Consider the following 7,337-nt stretch of genomic DNA (forward strand, 5'->3'; position numbering starts at 1 on the left):
GGACTAGAAAATATCTTTCACACGGAGTTGACTGTAGAGACTTTTTTTCATATTTGGGAAATGTGTTCAACAACCCAATCTTTCACCTTTATTTGCCTGAAATTTTGCTGCTATTCTGCCAAAACTTTTTACATGCAATCTGAATGCATACCCACAGGTTGAAAGCTATGCCAAAGCAACTATTGAAAATTGGCCCTATATATGTTCTGGAACTTTCGGTTTCCTCATTTTCAGGAAGTAATAATTTGAAAATTGTTTTTGAAATTTATAATTTATGATTTGGAAAAACAAAATCAGTATTCAAACTATTTTTTTTATAGCAACACATGTAATCTCACCCATGAAGACATCATAGAAGTCAGGCCAGTAAGAAGATCTTAAAAGCCCATTTTACAGACTAGCAAATTATAAAAATACTCAGCTGAAATCCAGTAAAATACATGATACTTGTTTTCTCCTTGTTCTTGCCTGTGTTCTGTTGTTCAGGCTTCCCCTATAGTCTTTATTAAAGAAAGATTTAATTCTTTGTATCAGATTTTCATTGTGTGAGCTGTAACATGAAAATGTTAGTCATTCGAGATTTCTATGAATGGCAACTTGTAGAGAATGTGATTAATACATAAGCCAACTGTACAAGTTGCGTGTCATTGGGCCTCGTACATGTATATGTGGAGGGTTTTTTCTGTTAGCATTATGTAAAGGGCATTTATGTGTGGGGGGGGGGGGGCGTCATGGTCTATGACTCTCGTCTTTCAATCTGAGGGGTGTTGATTCGATTCCTAGCCATGGCATGTATTCTTTCAGGAAGAAATCTACCAAAATTGTGATGCACTTAACCCAGGTGAGATGAATGGGTACCCGGTAGGAACAATTTTCTTGAATGCTTGAGCGCCTGTAGCCAGCACAGTTATAGCTGTGGTAATAATAATAATAACATTGTAATGAGCAGTTAGGTATATACCTATAGAAATTTTGAAACATAATTGTACAACAATTATTATTATTATAGTTATTAGCTACAGCCAGTGTTAAAAGATAAGAGGATACCATTCAGCGCATTAGTATTTAATTCATATAATGCATGCTCTCAAGTTTAATATTCCATAATGTAGTGAGAGATTCTTAGAATTTCTCAAGTGAATGTTGTTATTAAGGCCACAGGCCGAGATGAGACATAATTCATGAGAGAAAGTTTATTGCTATGAATGCTCGTTTGATTGTATTGTGTTACAACATAAGGCAATGTACTAAAGTGTTATGGTTAAAATCACAGAAACCTAACAAATTGTTAAGATTGGAACATACATGTACGTTGCAGTCATACAGTGCAGCATAGTTGCATTACAAAGGCAGTTGAAAGATTTTATGCAAAGTATGTTGAAAATTAGTGCATGCTGATTGTTATTACTATTTTAACTAACTTCATGTGCATCATTGACTTCGTTCCCCCTTTCCTCTAAAAAATGCAGCAATTTATAACTACATGTAGATCGAATAGTCACAGGGGCGGATCCAGCCTTCGCCAATAGGGGGGGCCCGGAATTTTTTTTTCAGCCATATTTCCCCGATCGGCCGCTCGAAGATGATTTTTTGTTTGTTTCTTTGAAGGGGGTAGTCCTATAAGTCACTATTTAGCTTTATTCTATAAATCAACATGATGTATAATAACATAATCCTTATTTATAATGCGAGCGCGAAGCGCGAGCAATTTTTTTGGGGAAAATGTATGTATTTTTTTCTAAAATTTGAACATTCATGGCAAAGTTTTTATCCTGAAAAAGATGTGCCTGCAACTAAAACATTACTACAAACGCGAAGCTCGAACATAAATTTTTGATACACGTTTTGAACTGATTGAAAAGATAGGCCTACCTGTTAAAGACTGCTTGCAGTTAGCCATGAAAATATTTGATATTCCGATCTGAAAAATGGATCAATTTCAGCTTTATATTTCAAGCACTTTGTAGGAAAATTGTAAGGTGGATATAAATCGCACTTGATAAAGAGCTGATATTTTTCATTATTATTACTTTGAGACATCCTTAGGACATGTTATCATATGAATATGATGACTATCTTCCTATCCCTCTTGCTAAGTGCGAGATTAAAGAAAAGGGACAATTTAATTATTAAATTGATATTTTATTAATACATAATGAGGGCGCGGATTCGGAATCTGATGATATTATGGCCTGAACACTGTACATTTCAAGCACTTTTATTATTATGAATAGGATGCATCAGGATTCAGTGATATATTTTTTAACCAAATTGCGCTAAAAGACATGTAGCAGCATGAATATAATTTGGTATATTTGCCATTATTATGTACTGTTTACATGCATGTATCTTGTATACAGAGTCAGTGGAAAAAGAAAGTAAAAAATGTCAATGCAAGATTGTACACAGCGCATTGCTTGTTGTGGTCCTTGATTCCAAGAAGTCCAGGAGAAGATGAGTCAAATGGGTGAAGCATCACCCAAAGTATAGAACAAAGAAAGTAAGATTCAGAAGTTGCAAAGATTCAGAAGAAGATAGTCAAGAAATTAAATTTATTCCTGTAAATTGTGAAATTCCCCAGGATTGCAAACAGTTGGTAAGTTTAAATTGCATTATTATCAAAGTTTATATATGTGCTGTCAATTATACCATAATACATGGTTTCATAAGTCATTCACATAAATGTAATTTTGGCTCAAATTTGAGTGATGGAATTTGGCATTTTGCTCTCTATCGAGCATTACTTCATAAGGTATTCTTGTACACACAGACCGATAGAAAGTGATTGGTGTTCAGTCAGATTTAATTACCATTAATAAGTTATAAAGAGATAATTATGCTTCGTATTATTGTGTGCTTATTATGTTGACATGAACTTATTCTGTGATTATACAAGAAGATTATATTGCATTTATTTTCTGAGAGTGATATATAATGCTCGCTTCATTTAGTTGTAGTAGTCAACTGGTGTTATTATGTAGGGTGGTAGGGTCTCCTAGCTTAGACATGAGATCATTGGTTTATTACTCTATAACTATGATATGTTATTATAAATGTGAGGCCCCTCCAAAAATAGGGCACCCCTACAAAATTCGCTCGGAGTACTTATTCACATATACCATTCATTCATTTTCAGTGTATTATATAACCCTCAATTAGAACACTTGCACACCCCTATTTTATAGTGGAGCAACCCAAAACCTCCATCTCAGTTGTCAAGCATGTGGTTGGTCATCATTACCTTGTTGATGCCCATACAAACTACATGTGACTGACAATTGTTTCTCTCTTCATTATTATTTACAGGTAAGAAAAGATACATTGTTATTGTTATTATTACTCAAAACTGTTGTAGAGATATATGCTGTTAATATGATTGTGATGATACTTTTGTTGTATATGTCTTCCTGAGAGTATATAGACTGATTGGATAGGATGAACATTATAATTTAGAGTATACTGTTATATATCACTGACATCTCAATACAGAGATATTCACCAATAGTTAGAACATATATATTATTAGCTATAGTTGTTACTGAGGCTTTTGGTATAGAAATAGAAATAGGTATTGATCAGTAAATTATTTTGACATTTCTTTCTAAATTTATACTTGAACTGTATATAATATTAGATTCTTTACTAAGAGGTGCATGGGCATATATATACCTGTACTGCATACTCTTGTTCTTTGTTCTTCTCAAGAAAGTATCTGTTATCAACGTGTTATGTAAATAGGCTCTTCAACTTTCAGCTTGTTACCTTGACTCCTGGAACTTGTGTTTACTTTTAAGATATGTTAGGAGTTAGTGGTAGATTAGGAGTTATTAAGCCATATAGCATGCTGGAAGACAGTGGTAGTATGTTAGTGTATATTGGTTAGTGATTCCAAGAGTGAGAGAGTTAACTTAGAGAGAATTAAGGGATCACCTCAGAAATGGCAAGGGATTCTTTTTGGATGTCAGAACAAAGAAAGTTATCGACTTGTACGTAAAAGTTCCATAAGAATCAGGGACCATCTTAACAGTTTAGATCTGAGGCTTTATGATGTATTCCCCTGTATCCATTGGCCATGTGTTCTCTTATCATTTAGTCTAGTAGTTCAGACTTTATTTCTTTAATGTTTGGTTATTAGAATTAGAGATTATTAATAAGAATTAGGAGATATTCTAACATGTAATTTAGACTGAATGTTAGACGTTTAGTTGTATTGATTAGTAGTTACATTCGTTTATTATCTAAGTATGTTAAATAACAAGTAAATATAATCATAAGTTGAGAAATTAGTTTGATAGATAATGTATTTCCTTGATATTGATTGTTATTTGACATGGTTCTTGTGACATTCTTTTTAATAAACGTATGATCATTACCTTGTTGATGCCCATACAAACTACATGTGACTGACAATTGTTTCTCTCTTCATTATTATTTACAGTATTACAGTTTAACGCCCATCCCACCCAGGGAGGGGTAACATTTTGGCGACCCTGCCAGGACAGCATCATTAGATGTAAATCTTCACGACTGCTGTCTATGGACGACCACCTGGAATCGGTGAGGATGCGACCACGAAAAATAGTAGCTTAAACATCTGAACTCAAATCATTGATGCTGTGAAGGTGACTGGAAGAAAGGTGTGGACAGGGAACTGTAAGACTACCTAAGAGATCTCCAAGGGCAGACCAGTGGTAGTAGAACCAGTTAGAGGATCCACAACATAGCTTTCGTCAACATGGCAGACATCGAGGATTTGGTGTTCGAGGTGGAGGAGGCGATATTTGGTCTGGCAGTAGGACAACTGCCAATGGTTTGCACTCGTCTAGCTATCCCGTCATCGGAGACAGAGGGGAAGCCCAGGAAGTTTTTGGTCCGTCGACTTCAACGGCTAGTGAGGGAGCTCGGAGATAACGAGGAGGCTGGTGCAGCCACGTTGGCTGCATTAAAGGACAGTTTTCAAGGGTTGAAGGACGAGAGTCCAGAAGGTGTAACAGACCAGCCTATGCCTGTTGTAAAATATGCGGTGGAAGAGAAGCCTACGATTCCAGTCCCGGCTCAACCCATGCAGATGATCAGAAAGGAGCTGCGAATCAGTGGCCAAGTGGGTGATTCGAATCACAAGGACAGGCTCACTCTATCTAGCCTCAAACACCAGATAGACGCGGCCCAGGTGAAAGGATACTCAGAAGCTGAGGTGGTGGAGAGCGTTTTAAAGGCCATTCACCCCAGCCTCAGGCTTCGATCGTATTTGGAAAGCTGCTCCAACCTCAATCTCGGGACTCTCAAGGCATTCTTGAAATCGCATTATCAGGAGCAGGATGCAACTGAATTATATCAAGAGCTTTCGCAGGCAACCCAGGGGAAGACTGAATCAGCGCAGAGCTTCGTGATGCGGGCTCTGGATCTGCGTCATCCGGGCCTCCGAGGACACAACCACTGGACTGAAATATGATGTCAGCCTTGTGCAGAATATGTTCGTCCACACGATCATTACTGGGTTGTGCAATGACCAGATCAGACAAGATCTTAAATCATCTTTGTCTGTCACAACCAGTGGTGAGGAACTCCTGGAAAAATTGCACACTGCAGTTGCCCTGGAATCAAAGCGGCAACTGAAAGCTGGGATCCGACCCGCAGCACGGGTGAATGTCATCACTGAGGACAACGCAGAACAACCTGCAAAACAAAAAAATAAGAGCCAGCACCCGGAGTTCGAGATGATGAAGGGCTTTGCGGCACAACTGTCTGAACTCAAAGCGTGTGTGGCAGCCTTGCAGGATCGGACACCCGCACCTGGAAAAACGCCGGCAGATGGCAGGCCTCCCCGGCCTAAGGGATGTGAGAGATGCCGAGAGCAAGGTCGGGGAAATGACTGCCGTCACTGTTTCAAGTGTGGTTCATCTGAACATTATGCCCGTGGATGCAGGAAGAGGAACCAGGGAAACGGGCAAGGGTCAACCCAAGGGGACCGGGTTTAACCCTAATTGATCAGCTCCCCAAAGAGAATGTGACATTGAACCAGATGTACGTAACCCCAAGACACCGGAAACTTGTTGAACTCGTTGGAGAACGTTGCCTGGTAAAATGCACAATGAACGCCATTGATGCAACAGCATTGTGGGACACAGGAGCCCAGGTGTCTGTGGTGACGGAGGCATGGTGGAAAGAAAAGCTACCTGATGTTGCTCTTCAGAAGGTAGAAGATCTACTTGGACGTGGACTCAGAGTGGCAGCTGCAAATGAGACTGTCATGCCTTACATTGGATGGATTCCGATTGATTTGCAGTTGTCCTCTAGGAGCCCAACGTTATCGGTGCCATTCCTTGTTGCTACAGATGACCTCCGAGAACCCATCATCGGCTCCAACGTCATTGGAGAGGTAATTAACAACTTCAATGGTGATCAAATCCCACTCAGTACTCTACAAGCATCAATTCCAAACCTATCCCAAGACAAGGCCCTAAAGTTGTTGAACGTCATCAAAGCAAGGGAGACTGAAGACATCTGCTGTGTGCGGACTGGAAGATCAGTTGTGAGAGTTCCAGCGAACTCAACAATCAACCTAGCTACCATAGTACGAGCCAGGTCGAACATCGAAGACACCCAAGTCTTATTTGAGCCCAACTGTGATGGCGAGTGGCCTGAGGGACTAGAGATTGAGCCGTATCTACTGCGACTTTCTCAAGGGAACTCCTGCCGGATTCACATTCCTGTTTCGAATCATTCCGACCGACCACTCGTCATTCCAAGCCGCACTATACTAGGCCAGGTGCTCCATGTTCGGTCTGTTTTGCCTGGCTACCCTCCACCTGCACATGATGAGATGATTGTCAACTCTAGTTCAGTGTCTGCAGAGTCTGCCGATTCTTCAAACAAGGACCCGACATTTCAACTCCCCCACTTGCCTGAGGAGCAGAGATCGGCAGTGCAGGAGTTACTCAGACAGGAAGAGGCGAATTTCTCCAAGGGCGACAAAGATATGGGTTCAATTCCTGAATTGCAGATGACTCTGAGACTAAGCGACGATACTCCAGTGCAGCGTACTTACCAGTCGATACCACGTCCATTGTATCAGGAAGTAAAACTGTACCTGCAGGATCTCCTGGATAGAGGGTGGATCACAAAGTCAGAGTCCCCCTATGCCTCTCCGGTAGTCTGCGTGAGAAAGAAAGATGGAGGATTACGTCTCTGCATTGACTATCGTGAGCTGAACCGGAAGACGATTCCTGATAGACAGCCGATCCCTCGTATGCAGGATATCCTCGACAGTCTCGGAGGAAATTGCTGGTTTACTACTCTGGACCAGGGTAAGGCGTACCACCAAGGCTACATGGCAG

Source organism: Lytechinus pictus, chromosome 8 (assembly GCF_037042905.1).
Source record: "Lytechinus pictus isolate F3 Inbred chromosome 8, Lp3.0, whole genome shotgun sequence".
NCBI classification, from domain to species: domain Eukaryota; kingdom Metazoa; phylum Echinodermata; class Echinoidea; order Temnopleuroida; family Toxopneustidae; genus Lytechinus; species Lytechinus pictus.